Source organism: Mirounga angustirostris, unplaced genomic scaffold, assembly GCF_029215605.1.
Source record: "Mirounga angustirostris isolate CCGP_5_RB_7025 unplaced genomic scaffold, mMirAng1.0.hap1 SCAF_2, whole genome shotgun sequence".
Lineage (NCBI taxonomy): Eukaryota > Metazoa > Chordata > Mammalia > Carnivora > Phocidae > Mirounga > Mirounga angustirostris.
This window is the reverse complement of record NW_026991710.1, coordinates 128,256,676-128,284,055: the sequence shown is the minus strand read 5'-3', so window position 1 is coordinate 128,284,055 and position 27,380 is coordinate 128,256,676. Positions and strand designations below refer to the sequence as shown.

The 27,380-nt window shown below is 34.8% G+C and overlaps 1 protein-coding gene and 1 long non-coding RNA gene across 8 annotated transcripts in view; one reads left to right on the top strand and one right to left on the bottom strand.

Annotated features, from left to right (window-relative positions):
* FBXW7 (F-box and WD repeat domain containing 7) overlaps window positions 1–27,380 on the top strand; it is a 221,113-nt gene that overhangs the window by 79,034 nt on the left and 114,699 nt on the right. The gene's annotated exons all lie outside the window — the stretch shown is intronic.
* Window positions 9,493–13,580, bottom strand: LOC123848168 (uncharacterized). Of its 2 annotated transcripts, none has more exons than XR_010409588.1 (3): window positions 13,468–13,580; window positions 12,086–12,452; window positions 9,493–9,627 (listed from the first exon to the last, which is right to left on the bottom strand). It is a non-coding gene; the product is annotated as an uncharacterized LOC123848168 (long non-coding RNA). The 2 variants fall into 2 exon arrangements; XR_006791691.3 differs by lacking the exon at window positions 9,493–9,627 and adding an exon at window positions 11,599–11,619.

Sequence of the window (27,380 nt, the reverse complement as noted above, 5' to 3'; positions counted from 1 at the left end):
TTATCTCATTTTGATCTTCTGTTTCATTTTACATATTAGTTATTTGGAACCTTTCCACTGTCCTCAAAAGACCAGTCCTATTTCTATTTTCCTCATTCTTTTCTCATTTCATATTTTATACTTTCTTTCCTTAGTCTGTCTTTACTCAAAGAACACGATGTTTTCATTTATTTCAAAGGCTAACATCTATATTCTTAATCTTATCCCTTCTTCCTGTCACTTGAACCTTGCTGTTTTCTGTTATTCTTATTATGCTCCATGCTGGGTTCTCTGTCTTATCATACTTACTTTTACTCTTTCCCTATCCTTCCCATTATCACTGAGCTTGTTTGATTTATATTGACTCTAGTTGTCCAGTTTATCAATTATTTTTCAATTACCTTCTGCAGTTTGATTGTTGTTTCTACTAAAGTTCTGTTTCCTTGAGTGAAAGTAAACTTCTTTTCTTACCTAACCAGGTAGACAGACATTAGTTAGGCTGATGTTAAAGTGCTTTATATTGGAGTGCCTGGGTGGCTCAGTCAGTTAAGCATCTGTCTGCCTTCGGCTCAGGTCATGATCCCAGGGTCCTGGGATAGAGCGCCAAATCATCAGGTTCACTGCTCAGTGGGGAGCCTGCTTCTCCCTCTCTTCTCCACTTGTGCTCTCTCTTGCTATCTCTGTCTCTGTCTCTCTCAAATATATGAATAAATAAAATCTTTAAAAAAAATGCTTTATATTATCCCCAAGGTAAGACAGTTCCAGTTGCTAAATCTGTGTGTTTTCATTTCTCATCCTGTCCTACTCTTTTTCAGCATTTGGTATTTTCCTTCTTCTTAACATTCACTTCTCCCTTGTCTTCTGTAATACTGTACTTTATGGTTTTTCTGTGATGTCTCTGACTACATGTTTGTTTGTTTGTTATTGCTCTTTTCTTTTATATACCTCTTAAGTATAAACTGGGTTGAAGCTTTGCTCCTCTTCATTACATATCCTTGTAGGAGATGGTCTCTGTTTTTATTATATAAATTATCACAGATTTGTGATGCCTCACAAATGCCATGTATTTCTTCATTACCTATTTTACCTCAGTTATTATGTCCTCAGCACCCCAAAATTATTACTTCTTATGCTGAAAAATTTGCCTTGAAAATGTTTGAGGGGCGCCTGGGTGGCTCAGTCATTAAGTGTCTGCCTTTGGCTCAGATCATGATCCCAGGGTCCTGGGATCGAGCCCCGCTTCGGGCTCCTTGCTCGGCGGGAAGCCTGCTTCTCCCTCTCCCACTCCCCCTGCTTGTGTTCCCTCTCTTGCTTTCTCTCTCTCTGTCAAATAAATAAATAAAATCTTAAAAAAAAAAGTTTGATATCTGGTTGGAACTTAGTAAATGCTTTTTGAATTAGTGAATGAACTCATTATCTGACTGTCCGAGTCTGTTCATTTGTTCTTTTTTATATAATGATTTTAACAGTTCATTTACTCTCATGTCACAAAGCCTATAACATCTTTGACCAATTCTTGTCTACACTTGTAAACATTAATTATTATATTTTGGTCCTAAGCTTAACTAATGAGGCAGATGATATTCTGATTTGTAGATGGTAGAAATAGGGATCACAGAGATTGTGATTTACTTATAGTTTCACAGATAGTGGTGGAGTTGAAAATTAAAATTAGGTTTCTCATTACATGTTTCCTGGTTTTCACAGAAAACATTGTTTCTAATGATAAAAGCAGTGTGATAGATAAGAAATCACTGTCAGTGTACTATGTGAGTTAAGGGAGAAAAGACTAGAAGGAAATAGGAGTACTTTAAATTCTTATGTGGTGAGATGAAGGTCCTAATTCGGAGGGAGGAAAGAAAATCAAGGATGTTAGAAGTTTTTCACTAAACATTAATAGAATTTTGAGTTTCTGACATCTGGTAATGATGCAGTCAGGCCAGTGAAGTAGTTGAGTGAATCATCCTTCAGATAACAGTTATAAAATCTGGGTAAAATATTGAAAGAAAAACTTCCAGCTGTTTGAAAGCAGCAGAAAATGACCAAAATGAGGCAGAAGCCAGATAAACCTGCAACTGTGATGTGTAGCTTTCTTGGCTTTGGGTGCATCCCAGCCTCCTGCCGTTCAGTGGCATAGGACAGAAATTAGGCCTAGCCAAGCTATATACTGGGAATATACTGAGGGAAATTCTAGAAGCAAGAGAACCATTGAAGAGGTAAACAAAAACTGATGGAATTTTTCACTAGTCCACTGGCATTGCAAGCAGTTCTAAAGGAAGTTCATTAGTCTGAAGGGAAATGGCACCAGATTACAAGTGCCATCTACTGTAAGGAATCAACATTAAAGAAAGGGTAATTATACCAACTATATACACTTTTATTAATTTAAAAAATTACCTAGGATTAAAGCAAAAACTATGTATTGTTCAGTTTAAAATGTATATGAAAATAATAGCACAAAGTTGAGGTATTTCTGGCTTAATTTATATTTCTCTAATGTTAATATTGAGCATCTTTTTGTGTGTTGGCAATTTGAGAGTCTTCTTTGGTGAAGTATCTGATCTCACGATTTTGAGAATAGACCTATCATACAATATTTAGTATAACATGTCATAATAAGACATTATGACAAATTGACATTAATATTTAGTATTCTAGCTTATGAACATGGTTTATCTTTCATTTAGATTATCTTTTAATTGCTCTCAGTAATGTATGGCAGTTTTTTTTTTTTTTTAAGGTGATAAGAAATACTGAACTCTAATTTAATTAAGCAATAATTCCTCATTTTCTCCCTCTCCCAGGTCCTGGTAATATCTAATCAACTTTCTGCCTATATGAATTTGCCTATGATAGACATTTCATATAAGTGGAATCATCCAGTATTTGTCTCATGTCTGGCTTTTCACTTGGCATAAAGTTTTCAAAGTTCATTTATGTTGTAGCATGCATTAGAATTTCATTTCTTTTTATGGCTGGATAATATTCCATTCCATTTTGTTTATTTATTCATCTGCTTGTGGATACTTGGGCTGTTTACCCCTTTTGGCTTTTGTGACTAATGCTGCAGTGGACACTGGTGTACACGTATCTGAGTCCTCTTTTCCGTTCTCTTGGGTATGTACCTAGAAATGGAATAGCTGGGTCATGTGGTATAATTCTATGTTTAGCTTTTTGAGAAACTGCCAGACTTTTCCACAGTTGACTTCACCATTGTGTTCTACTACCACCAATTTACAGGGGTTTCAGTTTCTCCATATCCTCACCAGTGCTTATTTCCTGTTTATAGTACCTTTTTGGGTTAGATTTCTTAGGATTTTCTACATAAACAATCATATGAACAGAGACAGTTTTACCTCTTTTTTGATCTTTTTGTTTTTCTTTCTCTTACCTTTTTATGTTAGATTTCTGCAGTATAATTATGAGTATAAATAAATGAGAGCAGACATTCTTGCCATGTTCCCAGACTTAGGGAGAATATATTTATTTCACTCTTAAATCTGTTGTTAGCCATAGGACTTTCATAGATACCCTTTATCTGGTTGAAGAAGTTCTTTACTCAGTGGTTTTGTCTGTCTGTTTTTAATTATTTATGGTATTTGATTTCGTCCCTGGATGCTCTACATTTACTGCCATGATCATTTAGTTTTTTTCTTTTAAGCTATTACTGTGAATTAACGCTAAGTATTTTTCATGTTAACTCTACATTCTTAGGAAAACTCCGCTTTGTTAGGACATATTATTTTTATATATTACTGGATTTGATTTGCTAAACTTTTTGTCAAAGCTGAAAGTGTCCTTTTTTCCTCTGTTTTGTATAATACTGGCCAATGTTTGTATGCCAGACTTAAAGTTTATATAAAACTTGGCATATGGTTTTCTTAAATATTTGATAGAATTCACTAGTGAAAATTTTCTTGAAAGAAGGTTTTGGATTTGCTAATTCAATTTTTTCCTTTGGTAGTATTGTTATTTTGTATTTTTCACAATACTTTTCTATTTCATTTAAAAAAATCCTATTATTGCCTACTATGAAATTGGATAGCCTGGTTTTTTAAAAAGTTTAAATCTTTAAATATATCACTTATTTAAGTCTTACCTGCATTGGATCATTCTTTTAAGACCTTTAGTAATAGGAAAGCCAATCTAGGTCACCATTCAGTTTTTGAGACAGCTTACCATCAAAAAAAAATTTTGATGTTGGGCAGGTTCAAATCCTACTTCTGTTACTACTCTTCTCATTGTGAATTTGGGAATATTCTGATTATATTCTCTGTACTTAGAGATCCATTTCTAATGTTCTATTAAGCTTCCTGAAATTTGTTGGTAATGGTCTCCCCCCCTCCCCCCAATATTATGTAAGATTTGAATTCCTGGAACACAATTCTATTTGGTAATAGTGGGTAGTTCTTTTAATTTTGCCACTTTTTCTCTTATTCATTTATGTGATTATTGCCAGGTAAATGTCTGAAAAGACGTTTTAACACAGATTTGAAGGTTTTGTTAAGTATAATTATCAGGTAACTTTATTGGTTCTGGCTAAAATAAGCTGAATTGGGAATATATTTCACTTAATTTGGGTGTAGTGGTATATATTTAGATAGAGATCAATCATTACCATGTATAGTTAAATCATTGCTAGCCATCCCACTGTAGGAATGTGTTCTAATAATGTCTAGTGTCTCTAGGCATCATGACAGGAATGTGTAAGACTAGAGGGAGTATTACACTGTGAATGTGGATCGAAAATTTCCAATATATCTTTTAGAAATTTCTTATTCAACTACTTAATCTTTATCAGGATTTTCTTGATATAGTGTAACCAAAACAATATAGAAATAAGTTGCTGAAACTGATAAAAACTCAATGATTACATGTTTTTATACTTACTAGATAGCCTTTTTTTGCTTTATTAATTTTCTTTATATAAGTAAATATAACTCAGGAAATCTGTAACTTATAAAAATTTTACACTAATAATATTGTTCATATGTTTTAAATATTGTAAGATTTCATTTGGAAAGGGTCCAATTAGGGGAAAATTGCTGAAAATCTTAAATAGTATAAAGTAATAGTATAAAGTAAACATTTTCTGTTTGTTTAGTATTGTTACTTGCCATGGATGACTGGCTACTTTAACTCAGTAAGTGTAGTACTTCTTTATATATATAGTAATATATAATTATATATAGTATAACCTCAGACTTTGCTCCTGAGGGTTTCTGACTTCTTTGAACCCATTTGTTATAGAAATTAGCAATTCTAGCTCCAAAGTGATTAAAACCTTATGATAAAATATAAATTCCATAGAATATGTTTTGGAGAGGAAAACAATTTAAAATGTTTTTTTGATATAACTATTTTAATAATATATACTTTCTTTTTAAAAGGTAGCATATTATGACCATAGTTTTATTTGGGGATGATTTAGGGTTTCCAGTTTGAATCTCAGTTATTATTAAGTCATTCCATTAGAGAGAGATTATAGTTTAACTCATCCCTGACTTTTAGAAATAGGTCAGCATCCTAGGCCATTTTCCTCCAAGATTCCCTTCTTTCTCATACCCCATAATACCTGTTAAAACCATTATTATCCTCCATTTTGTAAACAGGGAAGAAGGTTCTGCCGTTCTCCACCCATACCTATTATTATCCGCAAACAGAAGATGTTATTAGGTATGTAAAGCATTACTTTCTATAGTGTGTAGTATAAAGAAAATTGGTGTATTTATTGTAGTATTGGCTATACGTTTTAAAACTATAGTTCCTGCCCTGCCCCTCCACCTGGTTTGCTTCCAAAGCACTGCTTTATGACTATAAGGGCAGTCTGCTTTTGATATAACTCCCCATTGATCACCAGGGTTGACTGACTAAATTGCTATCTATAAAAAGAATCTTGGGAATGACTATTGGGTTTGCTCTTTGCATGATTTGGCTACTCTTGTAGTTAATTTGCTAGGATACTGTAGTACTGTACTTGCTCTAAAGAGATGGAGTAATGACACCATCTTGCTTATTAGGCAGAAACTAGTATAAAATTAGGCTTTTTGTTTTACTATAGAGTCAGCTTAATTGGAAAAAGTAGAAGTGCTAATGGTTTTGAAAATAGGTTGATTCTGAAGTGTCCCTCTGGCTTGACTATTTTTCTTACAGCATTAGTGGTAGATTGAATGCTCTTTTACCTAGTGAAGTTATGTTGTAATCTGAACTGGCTTTCCATTTTGGCTAGTAATTTAGGGAGAATACTACTTTTCAAGACGGAATTCCTCACTTCTCTTTTGGGACCATTTCACTGCACCTTGGAGTAAATATGCAGAGAGGAAGTAACTAGACCCTAATTTCTGTAAGTTTAGATCACACCAGTTGGGGAATTTTTAATTGTGGTTTTCTAGCTATGTTAAGGCTGTATTGGTTTTGCTTTCAGCTAAGCTACAAAATGGGCAAGATTGAATTGCTCATCTATCTCTCAACACATGCTGAAACATTTTTGTGATACACAGAAGCTGACATAACAAACTGAACATAGCTAGGTGGTCCCCCAATTACCCCTCCCTCCTCTCCTCTCCTCTCCTCTCCTCTCCTCTCCTCTCCTCTCCTCTCCTCTCCTCTCCTCTCCTTTCCTTTCCTCTCCTCTCCTTTCCTCTCCTTTCCTCTCCTTTCCTCTCCTTTCCCTCCCCTCTTCTCCCCTCCCCTCCCCTCCCTTCCCTCCCTTCCTTCCTTCCTTCCTTCCTTCCTTCCTTCCTTCCTTCCTTCCTTCCTTTCTTTCTCTCTCTCTCTCTCTCTCTCTTTCTTTCTTTCTTTCTTTCTCTTTTTTTCTTTTCTTTCTTTCTTTCTCTCTTTCTTTCTTTTCTCCCCCTCTCCCCCTCTCCTTCGTTTTTACATGATGAGTGCTTTTCCTCAGTTATAAGTAAGTTAATTCTTAATGGAGCTGGTTTGCAAAGAGATGGGACTATGGAAGCAAGTCAACGTGAGATTATTATGCTGCCATTTTTAAATGAGCAAATGGATGTTTATGAGATGATGGCTTGCTTAAGATAATATTGCCTACTGAGAATTGTCTGACCTAGAGCCCAGATGTGTTGTTTTCCTAATAGTGTCTCTGTGCTATGTTGGATCATGTACATCCAGATCATTCTTTTTAGTTGACTAAGTTGATACATTTCTTTTACCTTTTGAAAGTTAAAAATGTCAGAAGGCGAGTCAGTAATTTATTAGATACTCTTTTAGAAGGTGAAAGTAAATGTGCCTTACCACTAGTAAAGTTTATTTTTGACCATTGTATCACTCTTCTTAGAAAGTTTATTTTAAACATCAAATTTTAAAAGTTTCTTGAGCTTTCTCTGTATCTCTCTCCCTCTCTCCCTCTCTCTCTCTCCCTCTCTTTTTCAGTGGGGTTGGGGGTGACTGGAGTGGTAGAGAAATCCATTGAAAACTGAGTTACCACTACCCTTTTCCTTTACCTTCGAACCAGGAAACATCATAGACTATATATACGTATTCTTAAGATACCATGATTACTCAAGTCTTTTTGAAGTTTCCCTTTGAATAAATGGATATGTAAAAGTAATTTGCTGTAAAATCTTTATTTCTGGATTTTCCTTTAAAAAAACTTCTTGAAAACATATTTTTACACTTACTATTTTGAACTGAAATGGTTATTAAAAACACATACGTTGGTTTTATTTAGATATACTTTTTATTGAAGAAAATTATTTAGAAAGTGGCAGTGCATTGTTTGTTAGAATAATTGAATGGGTTGCTTTGGTTAATGGTTATTTATTAGTGTGTTACAACTTAAACATATCTGTGCATTCAGTCTTTATCCTGTTTTTCCACATCTTTTTTTTAGGTTCTAGGACTTTTTGTTTGTCGGAAAGAGGATATCTAAAATGGTTATCATTACTATATTTTTAACCATTGTAAACTTGAAAATCAGGGCTTAAAGGTAAAACAAAATTTAGTGCTGCTTAAGTGTAGAATTCTTAATTGTATAGTTCCCTCTTCTGTCTTTTCAGAGCTATTGCACCATATTAAATTTTTCAGATTAATTTCAACAAATGTTAAAAATTACCAGTAGACTTAAATTGCTGTTTGATTCTCTGGAGTTTGAAGGACTCCTGTGTCTGTCTGCTGCCTGTATCTCTAGTATTTATGTTGGGGTTGGAATTTGGAATAGGCATTATGAGAAGTTATTTGTGGGAAGTAGGAGAGATTGGGTTACAAAGTAAGTGACACAGTGAAGAAGCATACAGACAATTTCAGAATACAGGACAGCTAATGTGGTTTCTCCACGTCAGTGGCATGAAAAAGAGGGACATGGGGAGTTACTATCAAGTAAAAGAGATCTAAGAAACATAACAGCCACATACGAAGAGTAGTTCTTGTTTGGATTTTTTTTTTTTTTAAGATTTTTATTTATTTATTTATTTGAAAGAGAGAGAGAGAGAAAGAGAGAGAATGAGCTGGGGGAGGGGCAGAGGGAGAAGCAGACTCCCTGTTGAGTAGGGAGCCCAAAGAGGGGCTTGATCCCAGGACCCTGGGATCATGACCTGAGCCAAAGTCAGACACTTAACTGACTGAGGCCACCCAGGCGCCCCTGGGTTCTTTTTAGATCACATTACCTAGAAAAGACATTTTTGAGATGATATTGGAAATTTAAATAATGACTGTTATTAGTTAATACTATGGAAACTGTTAATTTGATGAGTGTGATGTAGTGATTTTGTGATTATATAAAGCAATGGATAAATTATTTAAATATATATGATGTGGGTGGGTGGGAGAGGGAGTGACATTATGTCTAGGATTTACTTTAAAATACCTCAAAGGGGGGCACCTGGGTGGCTCAGTCATTAAGCGTCTGCCTTTGGCTCAGGTTATGATCCCAGGGTCCTGGGATCAAGCCCTGCGTCGTGCTCCCTGCTCGGTGGGGAGCCTGCTTCTCCCTCTCCCACTCCCCCTGCTTGTGTTCCCTCTCTCCCTGTGTCTCTCTCTGTCAAATAAACAAAATCTTAAGAAAAAAAAAAAAAAACCTCAAAAAAAAGACAAAGACAGCAATATTGGTAATATCTTGAATAATTGTGGAATATGGGTGATGAGTAGATATATAGGAATTCATTAGGCTTTTCTCTTTTATATATAATTGAAAATTTTTATTAAAACAGTTCGGTTTTTGTGTCCACTGGACCACATATTTTTGTTGCCACTATTCCTCTCCCAACATTTAGAAAATATTCTTAAATCCTTAAAAAATTTATATATATATTTTTTTAATTTATTTATTTGACAGAGAGCACAAGTAGGCAGAGCGGCAGGCAGAGGGAAAGGGAGAAGCAGGCTCTCTGCTGAGCAGGGAGCCCGATGGGGGGCTCGATCCCAGGACCCTGGGATCATGACCTGAGCCAAAGGCAGCCACCCAACCGACTGAGCCACCCAGGCGCCCCCCAAAATTTGTATTTCTAATCAGAGAATGAGTCTTTCCTTGAACATTTCATCCTCCCTGAGATCATGACCCGAGCTGAAGGCAGACGCCCAACGACTGAGCCACCCAGGTGCCCCTCATCCTTCCTTCTTCTTCCCCTCTTCTTCTTTGCAGTTACTACTGTCTGCTGTGGTATTTTTGCTTGTTGCATGTCTTCTCCACCTGGACTATAAGTTCAAAGAAGGCAGGAAGGATTTTTATCTGTTTTTTGCATTGCTTCATTTTCATTACCTATACCTGTCTAGCACATAGTAGGTGCTTAGTACATCATTGAATGATTGAGTGAGTGGGAACCAGAGCTCTTGAAGGCTAATAAGGATATGGGGTTTGGCCAAGGACAAAACCAAGGAGAACCTCTTTCAAAATTAACCCTGTGGGATTTACAGGGGCAAATGTGGACTAGCACACAAAAATTTGGGGGGAGATAAGAAGCCTTCTCTTCCCTGTTTGACTGTAAAGCCTTACTGTATCAAACATTCAACTATTCTCAGCAATAGGAATTACTCTAAAGTAATTAAGTTATTGTACTGTAATTTCTCTGTCTTTCATACAGTTTTGAGAGGTTTTCCCCCATGATCATCTTTTTATTACTGAATGGCAGTCCCTTCTTGAGATGTATTTTATTTCAAGTTTAGATATTTCTTTTCAGGAAAAAAAATATTTAAAACTAGTGGTTTTTTACAGGCATGATGAATTTTAGAAGCTTCTTATGGTTTCTTTTTATATTAAAAATACATAATCTCACATTTTCATTTTCCTAACAACTCATTTTGTCTCTTTTTCAATGTATATGTGTTTACTAGCTAGATTTTAGTATCTTGTTGCATAGACATCATTATTATCAGTTATCTACTACTTAAAAAAATAGTTTTTAACAGTACTGTGAAACACAGCCAGTAATAATTACACCCAGTAATTAAGATGACTGAAAGTTAAGTATTAAAAGTGACATTTGTGAAAATTCAAAACATTTTATATTTGCTTTTCTAAAATGAATGTTTTTAGAATCACTGCTTTTAAAATTACTGCAGTCATTTTTATAACCAAAAACTGTAAGCCTTGATATAAGGGAAAAATGTAAGCAAAAACTCTAGTGAGCAAATTCTCATTTTTTTCCTAGTCTTGGTACCCATTTACACTCTTAAACATCAAGCTCTTAAAGAGCTTTGATTTATTTGGGTTATATATCTCAGCATTTACCCTGTTAGAAAGTAAAACTGAGAAGTTTTGAAACCATTTATTAAATTCACTTTAAAAATAACAGCTAATTACATGTTCACACAATTAACCTATTTTTGGGAAAATCACAATTTTTTGGAAACAAAAAAATTAATGAAAAAGCTGATATTGTTTTACATTTCTATTTCTTTAAATAAAGTCTAGCTGAATGGAAGACAGTTGGATTCTTATATCTGCTTCTGCATTCAGTCTGTTATGGTACTACATGCCATGTGGTCTGAGGAAAGGTTCAGTGTAAACTCATGAGAGACTGAGAGTGAAAAATACAAATATCGTCTTAGTATTATGAAAATAATTTTGATCCCGCAGACTTCATGTAAAGGCTCAGGGACCCCCAAGGTCCATATTTTGAGAACTGCTGGAATCACTTCTCACTGGGACGCTATATGTGGCAGTACACTGTATTAAATGAAGGAGTAGTTTTAAATAATGTAGTAGTGTCAGTTTGGTAAGTTTCTGTCTGATACATTTTACTTTAAGGGAACTATTGAAGTTAGCTTGTGCTTACTAATATATAACAATTTGAGCAGTAAGGAATGATGCCGTGACCTACAGGGCTATATTTGTGGAGTTCATATCTTTTGGACTACCATGTAATTAGAATGGTCACCTTATTTCTTAGAGAAGTGGAAATTCAATAGAAAGGTTAAAATCTTTAAAGCTTTTGGTATTTAGAGTTACTTGCAGTTAAGGGGGAAAGCATACTTTAAAATTCAGTTAGTTTGTTAAAAACAATCATGATGCTTAATTGTCATTAGTGAGCAAGTATTAATATTTCCACCACCTTTTATACCTATATTTATAGCTAGACAATTAAAAATAGTGTTTTTATCTAAATACTGTTATGTTTCTCTTTCTGATAGTTTTTAAAGCTTTATATATCTTTGTTGATTTGCTTTCTTCCTCCATCTGTATGCAACCTAGGAATCAGTAGTACATTAAATCAGCTGACATGGAAGGAAAAATAATAGATAATGAGAACAGTCCTTATTGCTTACATTCTATTTTAGTTATAACTGATATAAGATCCAGAGGGTGTTGGTGGGGGGATGAAACATTATACCTCAAGTCACTTCATAAGTAAGCTTCACTTTCGGATCTTCTATTTAATGCTTTTTAAGAAAAATAACATTAATGCTAAGTAGCTAGTAAAATAACCTACTCTCATTAATAGCAATATGCATTTGGTAGGGATTTTTATTGATGCTTGTCTGTAAGAATCTTAGCCACAGTGATTTACTTACAGGCTTTTGTTAATTATAAAGCTAATAAAAATCTCAAGTTATTTTGGGCATGCTATCCATTTGTTGACAATGTAAATTATATGTCGTTTTAATGCTTGGTACATTGTTTTTATCTTAGGATGATGTTTTAATTTGTTCATACCTCTCTTAGCTTCCCAGTCTCACACATTTGCTAGGAGGAGTACATCAGCAGCAGTAAGACCTTTTTCCCCAACGTGTCTGACATGCATCTGAAAATGTGACAGAGCAGAGCTTTAGCTAGATTTTAGAAGTTCTTTTGTTAAATCATATAAGAAACTTAAACTGATAGTACTTAACGTTTTTCACATAATGTGTTCTTTTGATGAATAGCTGTATCGCAGCAGCACAGGAAAAGCAGAGTTCTTGGCAATACCAGCTCAATTGCGTCTGCAGATGAGGATTTAAAATTCTATGCAGCAGATAGTACCTCCAGCAGGCGAGTAAAAGGTTACTGCATTATTTTGCTTGTTTGTTTCCATAGCCTTTATCTACAAAAGATTTTTTAAAAAATTCAATGTGAAATGCATGTCTGTTTTTAGACATTTTGGAAATTGATTTAAGTATAACATGAATATCAAAAGGGCAGTGCAAGGTGAAGGAAGAGGCAATGCAATACTGGCTCTTTTTAGCTTTAAATCAAGAACGAAATTGAGCATGAGGCATACACAAATAAGGAACCTTTCAATGCTACAGAAAACAGGAAGTTTTAAAAATATACATTTTCATTCAAGGTGTTTCTTATTACATTTAGTTTTTAGACTATCGTCCTCAAGAAAGGTGCTAACAGATTGATAATCATTGATCTATGAATGTTCATTAAGTTACGTTATTTGAAGTATGATTATTTGGGAAGACTATAAAGTATTTGTATTAAGGTGACCCTTTCTTATCCTGGAAATTATAATGTGAATTATAATTACATGGTTTAAATAATTATCTTTACACATTATTGGCAAAAAATAATGCTTAAGTATAAAAGATACTGTAGTATGGCTGACATATCTAATACGATTGCTTATGTTATCAGGGTGGTTTGTGGGTTTTGCATCTATTTAATGAGATGCAAATAACCCAGTGAGAGAAGATTGAATATCAAAACCATCAGGTTTTTGATACCCACCCCCCATATTGTCCATACCCATCTATAGCCACATGCCCTTTTCTTATTAAAACTCTTCTAACATTTATGATAGCAGGGGTCTCCTTGGGTTATCTTGCTTATTTATTCCATCACTACCTACACCCCTATTTTTGCTGTAGAATTTTTCCCCCCCGCTCTGTATTTCTCAAGTTTAAGTACAATATTCAGAGGCAATTTTTTACTTTGCATATCAACCACCGTCCTGCCCTCCCAGCAATACTGAAAGGTTTTTTTCAGCTACTGTCTAAATTTTGTTTTAAAAAATACATACACTTACGTTTGGTATTTTAGATTGAATAATAAGGTAAAAAGCAATTCTGTAAATCTCTAGCATAGAAGTAAAATCAGTAGATTATTCTTACTGTGAGTGTTTGGCCGGCTTCTTGAATTGAGGAGTCATAAAAGGTCAGCGGTTCTGATTGGTAAGTTAAAGAATCCGTCCAGTAATTTGCTCCCTGTTGTTTCTCAAAGCAATGCAGCAGCCGTTCTTTTCCAGATATTGAGCAGTTCTTGAACAGTGTGTGTGGGGACAGGGAGGGGTGGGGCTCATTCCAGTTGGTTGTTGAAATAGTGTGCATTTACAGAGGGAACAGGTTGGATAGGCTGAGCTGAAGGAGTAGGCAAACAGATCTAAACTGATGGAGGACAGAAAGAGTGGTTAGTATAATTTTGGGGTATAATATCTCGAGTGTGCTCCTTTGTTAAGTACTTGGGCTTTAATATAAAACAGTTTGAAATATTAAAGCACCTTACCTTATTTCTAAAGAGTAGCCAGGAGACTTCTGTTTTTAATATTGACTTTTTCTTGGCGATGAGTTTGTGTCTGGGTATCTTCTGTAGGGAAGCTGATGTTTTATTCTTTTTTAACAGTGTTTCTTTCAGCCAGAGAGCTGCAGAATGAGGCAGTTAGCCAATTTTGAGTGTATATGGGACATTACCAGTTCTGATTTTTTAAGTTAAGTTCTCATCTAATGAACAAGTCTCAATGTGTGGCTGTGGCTGCAGCATTATTTCTTCTTTAATGAAGAGGTTGAGCCGTTCGACCTGCTGCTCCGATCTGTTCTCTTGTAGCCATACCTCAGACCAGTTGCAGAGATTATCCATCGAATGTCCCAGGCAACCAAAGGTAACTACATAGATTTATTTCAAATAAAAATACACAATTAAAATGGATGCCTTATAACTAGGACCAGATGATTAAAAATAAAAGACCAATTAAAGATGTTCTTAGCAGTTTTCTTGACCTTGCAGTAGCTATCCAATATCATTTTGTCATCATCAGATTGTGTAGCAATGGAAATGCTCTGCAGTAATTGATTTTGTAATAGGATCAGGTGATTTACTAGCTGCACTGACAACCACTTGCTTGCTTGCTCTGAGCTGTGGAGCACTCTAATGGATGTTGTGATTGCAGCCTGGAGTTGATGTGAGGCTGCTAGCCACTTAAAGCAGCAGTGCTTATTTTTAAAATTAGAATAGTAAGTTTTAAAAAAAATGTTCTTTGCTTTAAGTTTTGGGTAGCCTCAGTAATTTTATAGTTAATTTGAGTGCCCCCCATGAAATTTTAGAGATTATATGCTATTTCATTCATCAATTCATAAAAAGTTCATTGGTACTAGTAGCCTTGAGTATAAGGAAATGTAAACTCTCTGCTCCCTATGCCTACCTCAGCATCACCATATGTATCAACATACTCTGGTATTGATCATGAGAGCATCTCTAAAATATAGGATTTATGTAAACTATCCTGTGTCATCTAAATGAAACAATATTCTTAATGTTTGTAAATGTTCTCAGTTTCAAACTCTAGCTGTAATTACAGTATTATGGTATTATGGTAAATTCTTGTACTAGTGAGTTGTGTTAGAGTTGTTTTGTATCCTTTTTTGGTATTCTGCTCTTTTAGTGGTTTCATAGGTGTAACGACGTTTTCGGAAGTCTGAGTTGAACCAATTTTAAAGGATATTGATGAAAACATATAGTTAGCTATTTTAAAGTACTGTTTAAGAATATAGCAAATGAAAAACTTAACATCCAAGATTATGAACTTTCAGTGATTGCATTTTAGTAATTGTTTTCATCTTTCTTCTATACCTTTTAAACAAATACTTCATTACAAATATAGAAGGGTAGGACTAAAGCTTAAAGCAGAATAGAACTGCTATTGCAGAAAGAACAGTGAGACTCAGGTACCCATGACTTTGCCTACTTTAAAGTTTGGCTTGGGGCTTTGCATAGGAAAGAAAATGATCTCCCCTCTCCCTTTCTCACCAATTCCTCTACCTCACTATCTAGTATGTAAAGTGTTTTGTACAGAACATAACATATTAAAAACACTGAGTTCTCTATTCTATCCTAGTTTATGTTCTTTAACCATGTTTATGTTCTTGCCATGATAGAGATACCTTTTCTTTCAGTCATACCCAAAAACATTTACAGTGATTAAATAATGTTAATAATTTGCTATAGAAGGAATGGAGCATAAAGTTGCCATTATATATGGTATTCAAACCATCATGTGAAGAGAGCTTTTCCTTCTCATGTACTTAAATACTTGCCCTTAGTGTTTCTTGAAAGATGTAAATATTACCAATATCATTCTGCATTTTATTCTGAATTCAGATACTTAAAACATTAACTATGGAAGACTGTAATATAACTTAAAAGCTAGTGTTTGTAATCTTTTATTCAATAGGTAATAAGTAAGAAGTTTGTTACACCAGCCCCCCCACCACCCTCCCACCCCCAGGCAAAGAAAAGAAAAACAACCTTCTGTGAACACTGGTAACATGAACATAATGATGTTCATATCATTTGAGATTTGGTAAAGGATGTATCTAAATTTCATATATATTGAAGTGTTAAATGGTGGATTAACAACAAATTAATCATTGATATAAGTATCACTGGAGTGGTGTACATGAAAGCTTTTTTCAATGTGTTGAGTGAATAGGAGGAAAGGAAGTATCGAAAGTGTTATCAGTGTTTTTTAAGATTTATTTATTTATTTGAGGGAGAGAGAGAGTGTGTTCCAAGCAGACTGCACCCTGAGCGTGGAGCCCAATGCAGGGCTCGATCTCACAACCCTGAGATCACAACCTGAGTCGAAACCAAGAGTCAGACGCTTAACTGACTCCACCACCTAGGCGCCCCAGTGGTTTGCTTTTAAGATTATGTATGGCTTAATAAGAATAATATCTGCCATGTTTTGATTATCAGCAAATGACAAATATTGGATGGTTTATGTTTGTTATCTCTTTTAATTCTTACCTAAAACCTGTTCATTAAGTATAAGCTCCATTTTAGAATTGAGACCGTTATATGCTTACCTGAAATCATATTAAGTAAGTAGCAGGCAGATCTGGGTTTTTACTTCAGTAATTCTTACTTCAAAACCCTTGTTCTTATCTTTGATATTATCCAGGTCCATCTGAAATGTATGTATGTGTTCATAAATGGGAAACAAGGAAAACTGTAGTATAATTCAGACTGTCAAAGAGTGGAGCAAAATAGATAATGAATAATTATTTATTGTTTTTATTCAGTCACTTTTTATCCTCTCATCTGGATAGTACATGTATGATTTCTGACATTTACTGATAGCCTGCTAATAGCTAGTTTCTTGTGCAAATCACTGGAAATCCTAAGAAGGAAAAGCCCAAAATTGCCTTCTGGGAGTTTATAGTCCTAATGGGAAAGGCAGACAACAAGAGTTTAATAAGGTATTTCAGAACATAGGTATGGAATAGAAGCTGTTGGAGCATAAAATTGTTAATTAATTCTGCTTGAGGGTAGTGGTAAGAGGTACTTGGGAACCTACCTTAGAAGAAGTGAATTTAGAAGGAGCCACAGATTTTATTCTTATCATAGGTCCTGGGAATGTGAGTATTAATATTAATAAGCACTTCCCCCCCCCGTAAGTGTTCTTTAATTTCATTGAAGTTGGAGAATCATCACTACAGGTGGCAGTTGAAACAATGAGAGTACATACAGTAGCTTGAAGAGAGTATGTAGAATGAGAAAGGAGAAGTCAGAAACCTAAAAGCAGTAGTATTTTAGCAAAAAGAGGGTAAGGCCTGAGAGAAGGAGAGTTTCATAGTTACTAAACTGCAATATGAATTAGGCAATGGAAGAGCCCAAAAAAGAAAAGTAGGAATTGCAAAGGGAATGCATCAAAGGAGAAAGGGGTTGTAAAAGTGAATTGGGTCAAAAAGGCCATAGATTTTATTCCTGAATTTCCTAGAAATTATCCCCATGTTCTTTGCCAGTTAAAATCATTACTCTGGGCTTTATAGTAAAATTTGTCCTGTCTCTTTAAATCAGAACTACATGTTTATCATGTACAAATTGACATGAGTAGTTATGGTCTGGCCTCTGTAAGGGGTTTATAGAAAGTAGTCTGTAATGGAGCATTGTCAGTGGATCAGGATGCTGTTAGATTAATGTAACAGTTATAATTTACATATAATAAGTGATATCTTTTTGTATCTAGGGATAGGATTGGACATGACTTAGATTTTGTGGGAATAATCAAGAAAATAAGTTATTTCAAGCTGGAAGAAGAAAGTGATAGAAAAGTTACGTGACAAATATATCCTGTTTCTTTCATGCTTCCACATTTATAAGTTTCTTAATTTTATATATATATATATATATATATATATATATATATATATTTTTTTTTTTTTTTTTTACCAGTATATTTAAGTTATAAACATATACAGTCACAGACTTTGGAGGAAAAGTCTCAGAATTCTGATTGAGATTATAGTATGTAGGAAGAAAATCTTATTCTTTACCCTGAGATTAATAGTAAATAAAAATCATAGTGTTAACCTTTTGAAGATAATGTTTAAGAAACAGATTAGTTTAGCGTTGCCTGGGTGGCTCAGTTGGTTAAGCATAGGACTCTTTATTTTGGCTCAGGTTATGATCTCAGGGTCATGAAATGGAGCCCGTGTTGGGCTCTCTGCTGGGAGTTGAGCCTGCTTAAGATTCTCTCCCTCTCCCTCTTCCTCTACCCCTCTCCCCTGCCATGTGGGCATGCACTCTCCCTCTCTCAATAAAAAAATGAAACAGATTAGTTTAATTTCTAAATGAAAAACTAAACATAGGAAGAGGTTTGCAACCTATTATGCCTATGTCTCTATATAGGAAGGAAGTTAATTCCTAAATTTTGGAGTTGACTAGTTGTTGAAAGTCATAGCAGTCCATCTTCTAAAGAGTGCCTTTTTAAAAAAAGATTTATTTATTTGAGAGAGAGAGAGCTGAGAGTGCGCTTGTGCATTTGCACACTGGGTGGGGGCTGGAGGGGCAAAAGAATCCCAAGCACACTGCCCACTGAGCTTTGGAGTCCTACACAGGGCCTGACCTCACAACCTTGAGACCATGACCTGAACCAAAATCAAGAGTCTGATGCTCAACTAATTGAGCCACCCAGGTGCCCCAAGAGTGCCTTTTAAAATTCATTTAGAATAATATCTGGGATAGTTTTTAGATACAGTTTGGCATATCAAAGACATCCTAGGTTATTGAGAAATAAAGGTGAGAAATCATTACCTTTGCTCATTACATATTTTATGATACTGACTTTTGTTTCCTCTATTTTCATTCTATGACTAGAGCTATTGAAGAGTGAATTGAAAAGAAAACTGAATTTTATTTTTTTTTCAAATCTATATAGTTGAAGTGACTCCCTTCCTATTTATAAGGCTTCACTTATACATTGTTTTGCACCCAAAAACTTAATGCATATACTGTGATTGTTCATGGAAGGGGAAGCAAGGATGAGATTAAAGAAATTGAACCTTTAAGCTGGAGGGGGATGAGCAAGTTTCTGGAGGAAGTGTAGGGGTATACAAGATCAGAAGGACTGGTTGTATTAGTCTTGAAAATGATAGCGATCACTTTTTTTTCTTCAGAGTCAGAAGAGAAGAAAGGGGCAAAGGAACAAAACCATTGGGTATGAGATGTTGAAAATTGACAAGAGCACAGCTCTGAAAGCTTCAGTGTTCTCAGTAAGCATAGTAAAATGCTCATTTAGCAGTATAAATTCTAGTTGTTTAGTAAACATTTTATTTTATGTAGGACAGTTTAGTTTTGATACTTCTTTTTGATCACAGTGGAAAATGTTCTTGTTTTTTTTTTTTTTTGAGTAGGAAAGATAATTTTGCTACTTATATCTTAAAAACTTTGCATAGAGGAATATGTTCCATAGTGAAAGTTTTTGAAAGCAAATCATCTAAACTTAGAGCAATTATTGACCTTTTGATAATCCCTGAGCCATAATTTGATTCAGAGTGTTACAGCAATAAATATGAAATGGCAGAAAGACTAGAAGGTGGTATGAATGGTCAAGGTCCAACTGACATTTAGTATAAAGTAGATAGGATATGATTTAGGGTGGTGGTGGGGGATGCTTAGATTACATTGGTTTACCAGATTGGTATACTTGTTCTGTTCAAGATACCATTTTCTTCCCCTTTCCACTAACTCGTATACCTTTTCCTCCCATTTTTAAAGTGGTAAGCATGTTCTCCTCTTTCTAATTTAAGTGATTTGATCCTTCAGGATGCATCTATTTCAGAGCATCATAAAAAGTACATTGAAATTCCTAATGTACCAAGTGTCTATTGATCAATGAATGGATAAAGAAGATGTGGTATAGGGGGGCCTGGGTGGCTCAGTCGGTTAAACGTCTGCCTTCGGCTCAGGTCATGATCCCAGTGTCCTGGGATGGAGCCCCACTTTGGGCTCTGTGCTCAGCAGGGAGCCTGCTTCTCCCTCTCCCTCTGCCTGCCTGTCTGCCTACTTGTGATCTCTCTCTCTCTCTCTGTGTCAAATAAATAAATAAAATCTTAAAAAAAAGTGATATATTTATACAATGGAATATTACTCAGCTGCAAAAAAGAATGCAATCTTGCTATTTGCAACAACATGGTATGATCTAGAGGGTATACTGCTAAGTGAAATAAGTCAGAGAAAGACAAATATTATGTGATTTCGTTCATATGTAGAATTTAAGAAACAAAACAAATGAACAAAATAAAAGGGACAGACAAAAAACCAGACTCTTTTAACTATAGAGAACAAACTGGTAGTTACCAGAGGGGAGGTAGGTGGGGGGATGGGTGAAATAGGTGAAGGGGATTAAGAGTATGCTTATCTTGTTGACCACTGAGCAATCTATGGAATTGTTGAATCACTATATTGTATACCTGAAATTAATGTAACACTGTATGTTAACTACACTGGAATTAAAATAAAATTTTAAAAATATTCTTAATGTAAAACAAAACGTCAGGTAACAAAATTTAAGAGCTTTTGATTTTTAATAACTTATTACCAGAATTAAATTTTGGTTAGGATTTGGCATTCTTAAATTGTTAGAAATGTTTTAGACACATGTTGCAGACAGATATTTAAATGCTAACGTCAGTTTTTGTTGTTGTTCAACTTAGTAAAGAAATGTTCTCTTTGGGGCGCCTGGGTGGCTCAGTTGGTTAAGCAACTGCCTTCGGCTCAGGTCATGATCCTGGAGTCCCAGGATCGAGTCCCGCGTTGGGCTCCCTGCTCGGCAGGGAGTCTGCTTCTCCCTCTGACCCTCCCCCTCTCATGTGCTCTCTTTCATTCTCATTCTCTCTCTCAAATAAATAAATAAAATCTTAAAAAAATTAAAAAAAATGTTCTCTTTGATCAACAAGGTGGGCATATATTGTTTTCTCCTTAATACTTTGACAGTTTCATAAAGAAAATAATTTAAATGTGTGTGTTGTGCTGTAAACTGAAAAGATCACTCCTAAGGGAAAAACCTGTATTATTATTGTAATGAATGTCATCCTCCTTGTGACATTATTATAAAATTGAAAAAACTGACTCAAAATATTATTTTTAATACATAGTATGTACTAGAATTTTAATTTAATTTAGCATAATTTTTGAGGTCTTCTACCTTTGAGTATTTTAAAATGTTATTACTAATTTGTATTCATTGCAGATATTTAACTCCAACCCTTTATTAGTGTTATTTAAAGCAGAAATAAAAATGGGCAATATTTTGGTCTGACAAAGTAATTCTTAAACTGTTTAGTAGCAATAAAGTGTAACCTGTCAGTGCAAATTGGTTTTATCCCATAACAGCAAATGCTGAAGTTAGGCTTGGTCTAAATAAAGCAAGTGGTGAAACTGGGATTCTTTAAATACCATAATACAGGCAGTTCTGTTATAAAGCAATATATGTACCTCTGGAAAAAAACTAGACTTCCGCAAAATTAGACCCTAAAAATAGAGACAAGCCTCTCAGAAACCTATGCAACTTTGTAATCTGTGTACTAACAAAACTGGTAACAATTCTGATAAAAAATAATACAGCTGAAGATTTACCTGATGTCAGTTACTTAATTCTGAGTCCTAGAATTTATGCCTTCTCCTTTGAGATACAGGTCCATGAGAGCATTCAATTTCACTTAAGATAAATGGTCAAAATTAAAATTCTGACCCAGGATGTAGACTTTTTTTTTATCAGTCCTCTTTACTGCCCCCCCCTTTTTTTTAAGGAAAAAAAAGGGGGGGGGAATACTTTCATGGCTTCTGTATCTGTACTCTTAGATTTGTGGAAAGCCTTGCAGTTCTTGAAGCCATTAACCAGTCTCCACTTGCCCTCTTCTACAGGAGTTTTAGTTTTAGGTTTGTGGGTTTTTTTCTCTTAAGGTCATCATATATTGCTAAAGCTCTCTCTGTGAGAAAGCTCATCCCTAATGACTCTAAAACATTACTGTGTTGGAGAAAATTCTTTGTGGGCCAATGTGACTTTCACATTATACTGACCTCATCCACTAATGAAGAACAAATGAATGAATTTCCGCTACAGAAATGCGTTCTGTAGAAAAGTAGACTATAGTCTCTAGTCCCATTGTTTTGTCATTAATGCTTCATGTATTGAATTTGTACTTGTGCACATTCATGTTTTTATTTTTTTTCCCTGTGCTATTAGTAAGTGCAAAGCATTTCTGCCACGTAGGGAAGGGAGTAATGTGATGGAATGGCTTTAGCAGTAGAGTACTGTTTGTCCCTTACACTTGTATAGCTTTTTGTTTTAAAATAGGCCATGTAGATTATGTTATCTTTTTGTCAGAATTATTCTATATTCTTTCAGGGATCATTTCTATAGTTTGTTATTCTATATTCTGAATAGTTTAGGTATTAATTTAGGCATTATCATTACCATGTGGTAAAGAAAGGAAACTTTGGAGTGAAGCGGACTTGTGGTTGAGTCACATTTAGGGGACTGAGTTTGGGTTATGTGAGACTAATACTAATTACCTGGTAAGATTCTTTTGAAGATTAAGAAATATATATAAAACATCGAGTGCAGTGATTGGCAATAGCTGATACTCAACAAATGTTACTTCCTTTTTTAGTAATGAAACTTGAGACTGCAAGATTAAGTGACTTGCCCAAGGTTACCTCTGTATGTAGCAAAAGTCAGATTCACTGAAAACCGTAATTCTAATCTTTAGTTTTATATGGAGAAAAGCAAAAGCGAAACAAAACCCATTTATAGGTTCAGAAATAGAGCTATAAAGATATATACACATACTCATGGGTACACACACACATGCAGCTTCTCCTGATTTAAGGTTTATTCTTACCTTAATTGATGAATATGTTTCACTTGTTCATATTCTTTTCTACTCAGATATTGATATAGTGATGATAAAACATTGGTAGGGAAGCTCTTTGCTCGATAGTAAGTTTTTGCTCTGATTAGAGTCGCGCTGCTTTCAAGTGAAGGGTGCTGTGCTTAAGGTTGTGTCAGCAGTTTAATTCTTGCCAGTTGGCACTTTTCTAGCAGTTGATAAAACGTTTCCCCAGCTAAGTGAGAATACTTAGGCATTGGCAGATTCATTGTTTATTTTATAAAAAAATATGGCGTCTCCTCCAGTCAAAATAAAATATACCAGGTTGCTTGTCTTATACTCCTGCCTTATGTTGATGAAATTAGTTTTTCTTTAGCGTAGCTTATAAATGAATATGAAATTAACTTGGTTAATACAAAATTAACCCCTTTCTATTTGTTTTTCAGTAAAATTTCTAATTTTTCGGTGCTTATTATCCACCTACTTATAGATAAAAATATAGCAACAGATTATTTTCTTGTTCCCAACTTGCTACCTCTTTGTGTAAGAAAGAAGGACTACCTTCAGAATTTCTGTAACTGAGATTTATATATATTACCTGCTGTTTTTTTACCTCACACTAAGTTTTGCAGTAATGTTAGAGACTGTGCATGGGATTTTATGGAAGATGTGTTGTATGAGTTTGTAGTGGTTGTAATTATGTTCTTTTATGTTTTGAAATTTTAAGAATCAGAACTCAGGATTTGACATTGCAAGGTGTCTGGCTTCCATTAAGTTTTTGAACTGTTACTTACAAATATTGAGATTGGATATCCAAATTTGCATGTAGTAAGTGATTACTTTTGGAATCATTTTATATACTAGGCCATATTTCTGCTTAGTAGATATGTTTGATCAAATCTGAGAAGCTTGGGGTAGGTACATAATTATTTTAACTACTAGAAAAGAAAAAAATACTGCTATTTAAATGATGGCATGCCATCAATTTCTGAGAAGCTAAAATATGAAGAAAATGTGTGCCTGTTAGAATCTATGAAATATTGTAGGTGCGTATTCAGATTTTAGGACTCTTCTTTTGTCAGGGAACAAATTTTGTGTTGATAGTTGTTGAGGGCCCTACTTAAATTCTGCACCACTTCTTTTTGTTCATTCATTTGTTCCTTCCATTAGTATTTATTGTCTTTCATGTGCAGAGCTGTGTTCTGTTTCTGGTTACATAAGACTTCTTCCTTCTTGGAACTTTTATGTATCCAGAGCATAACACAAAATCAAGTAATTTTTTGATAATACGAAGTACTAACTTATATCCAACTAGTCTTCAAGCTTTCTTAAGGGTATGATTGTTGTTTTTGTACATGTCATGTATCTGCTTCATTGCTTAGCATATAGTTGGTAATTCATTGTAATTTCTTGATTAAACTTTGTTTAGAATGGTAGGAAAAAGTAGAGCATATACCTCAAAAGAATGTCTATATAACTATGTTTTAATGTAATCAGGAGGTTCAAATTTCGGAAAAATGTGATTGGACTTTGTAACTCTAAAATGAGACACCAAAAATTTCCTCAAATTATTGATTGAAATTGAGGTGACTTTTTAAGAAATAAGGTGATTATGGCTTAGTATTTTTTCACACACACATACTTAATTTTTAAAGAGAAATTAAAGTCTTATATTTACATAGTAAAAGTGATATCCTAGCACCTTATAGTTTGAATTTTTATGGCCTCTTTGGCATTAGAAGAAATCCAGAAAAGCCAAGTGATCTGGCAGCTGTGGCTTGTTGCTCAACTGCACCAGTGAATTACTGTTTTGCACACTGCTTGTGGAATATTGGAGTGAAGAGGTGTCTTAAAGTAAATTAATTGGCTTCAAACTATGTGTTCCAGTCCCAAATTTGTTGAATTTGTGAAATTTGGCAGCTGTTTTGTTGCAGCAGGACCAATGAGTCTGAATATTGTCCTGAATAGTTTCTATTAGAATCATCCAGACAGGCATTAGGCATTTGAAGATACTTTGTCAAATTCTGTATCTCCTTCTGCTTTATTTTGAGATCATACTTACTGTGACAGTTTGGAATGAAAATGATTGTTGGAAATAATCCAGGTGACACCGGCCCATTCCTGATTATTCTGTAGGGGAGTTCTTATTAGATTAGCAAATTTTATCTATATATTTATCTATAATCTCAACTTTTAAGATCGTAAAATATAGATATAGAAAACTCTATAAAATAAACATAAACTTTAGTGTATTAAGATAATACATTTTTGTAACTACCACACAGCTCTCAACGCATAGAAGTTTGCCAGCTATGCCAGATGCTTCTCTTTGTGCCCTGAGGCAGTCATATTCCCTTCTTTAAGGAACTCCCTTCCTCTAAATTACTCTTATCAGTAATCATTTCCTTGTGTTTGTAATTCTGTCACCCAAATGTGTCTCCCTAGATACTATTGTTTAGTCTTGACCATTTTAAAAACAGTTACTATTTCTTTTAAGTCCTTTATCTACAGATTTATTTTCCATACCTTTCTTTCTCTTAAAATTTGTTTGACCTGTTTTCTTTTTTTTTTTCTTTTATTTTTTTAAAGATTTTATTTATTTATTTGACAGAGAGAGACGCAGTGAGAGAGGGAACACAAGTAGGGGGAGTGGGAGAGGGAGAAGCAGGCTTCCCGCGGAGCAGGGAGCCCGATGCGGGGCTCGATCCCAGGACCCTGGGATCATGACCTGAGCCGAAGGCAGACGCTTAACCGACTGAGCCACCCAGGCGCCCCTGTTTGACCTGTTTTCATAGTCTAGATTTGACTGATTATATACATATAGTGCAGTTCAGCACATTCATCTGTCCTTTTTATTTCCTCAAGCTGGCAGCTGGATCTAGAGGCTTTATTAGACTTGGTTTGACCCCTCTGTCTAGTGGGTAGTATGTTACTTCATTAGAAGTCACCTAGCGTCTGGCATCCCTCCTCTTGTGATGTTAGCAGCTACTGATATTTGGTGCTTCCATCCATTCATTTACTGACAGTTGCAAAATAATGGTGTTCTGATTCTCTTGTTTCTTTTTCATTACTAACAAATAGTTTTATAAAGAAATGCTTCCCCTTGTTACTTGATTTCTTAGTGCTATAGTTCATTTAGGAAAGGTAGTAATGCTCTATTACTCCAGTATACTCTAATCGAACTTTCAGAACTGTATTTGAAAGCTGAAACCCTATAAATTGTCAGTGGTAATTAAGCAATGGTAATTTTTGAAATTTTAGATTGGAAAAACAAAAACTTGCCAAATATATCAAGAGTACAGATCCTTCCTTCCTTCCTTCCTTCTTTCTTTTTTCAGATTTTATTTATTTATTAGAGAGAGAGAGCGCCCGGCTGGGGAGGAGGGGCAGAGGGAGAGGGAGAAGCAGACTTCCCGCTGAGCAAGGAGCCCGATGTGGCGCTTGATCCCAGGACCCCAGGATCCTGACCTTAGCTGAAAGCATACATTTAACCAACTGAGCCACCCAGGTGCCCCGATTTTTCTAACTAATGTATAATAGCATTATGGTTCACATACAAATATGGTGGTATACAAATGTCCATCAGAGGTAGAGCATATAAATGGTATTTTTACTCTTGGTATTTTTATACAATAGAAACTATACAGGAATGAGAATGAAAATGAATCAATTACAGATAAACAATGTAAACAAATTTTAAAGACACAATGCTGAGCAAACAAACCTCCAAACAGATTCAGAGTATAAACTCATTATTTCATTTATATAGAGTTCAAAAGCAGGCAAAATTGATCCATGATGTTATGGTGGTTACCTTTGTGGGTGAAGAGCTAGTTTCTAGAAGTAGTCACTATAGGGGGTTCTGGGGTATCAGAATGTGTTTTTTTTTTTTTTTTAAAGCTTTCAGCTTTATTAAGGTGTAATCGACATATAAAATTATAGGATATTTAAAGTGTACATTGTGGTGATTTTACATATGTATACATTGTGAAAGATAATTAACACATTCATAACCCCACATACTTCTTTTGTATGTGTCTGAGAACATTTAAGTTCTACTCTTTTAGCAAATTTAAATTATATAATAATGTTATCAGCTATAGTCATCATGTTCTACATTGAGTCCTCAGACATTATTAATCTAATAGCTGAAAGCTTATACCAACTTCTCCCTATTTCTCCCACCCCTAGCCACTGGCAACCACTTTTCTGCTCTGTTTCTATGAATTTGACTTTTTTTTTTTCCTTTTTAAGTTTTCACATATAAGAGATACCATGCAGTATTTGTCTTTCTCTGGCTTATTTCAGTTAGCATAATGCCCTCAAGATCCATCCATGTTGTTTGCAAATGGCAGGATTTCCTCTTTTTCTCATGGCTGAATAATATTCCATTGTACGTGTGTGTGTGTGCGTGCTTACATATACGTGTGCCTGCACATGCAAGTGTGTGTTCATCCATTGATGGACACTAAGTTGTTTTTATATCTTGGCTATTGTGAATAATGCTGCAGTGAATATGGGAGTGCACATATCTTTTTGATATCCTGTTTTCATTTCCTTTGGTTATATACCCATAAGTGGGATTGCTGAGTCATAGAGTAATTCTATTTTTAATATTTTGAGGAACCTCCATACTG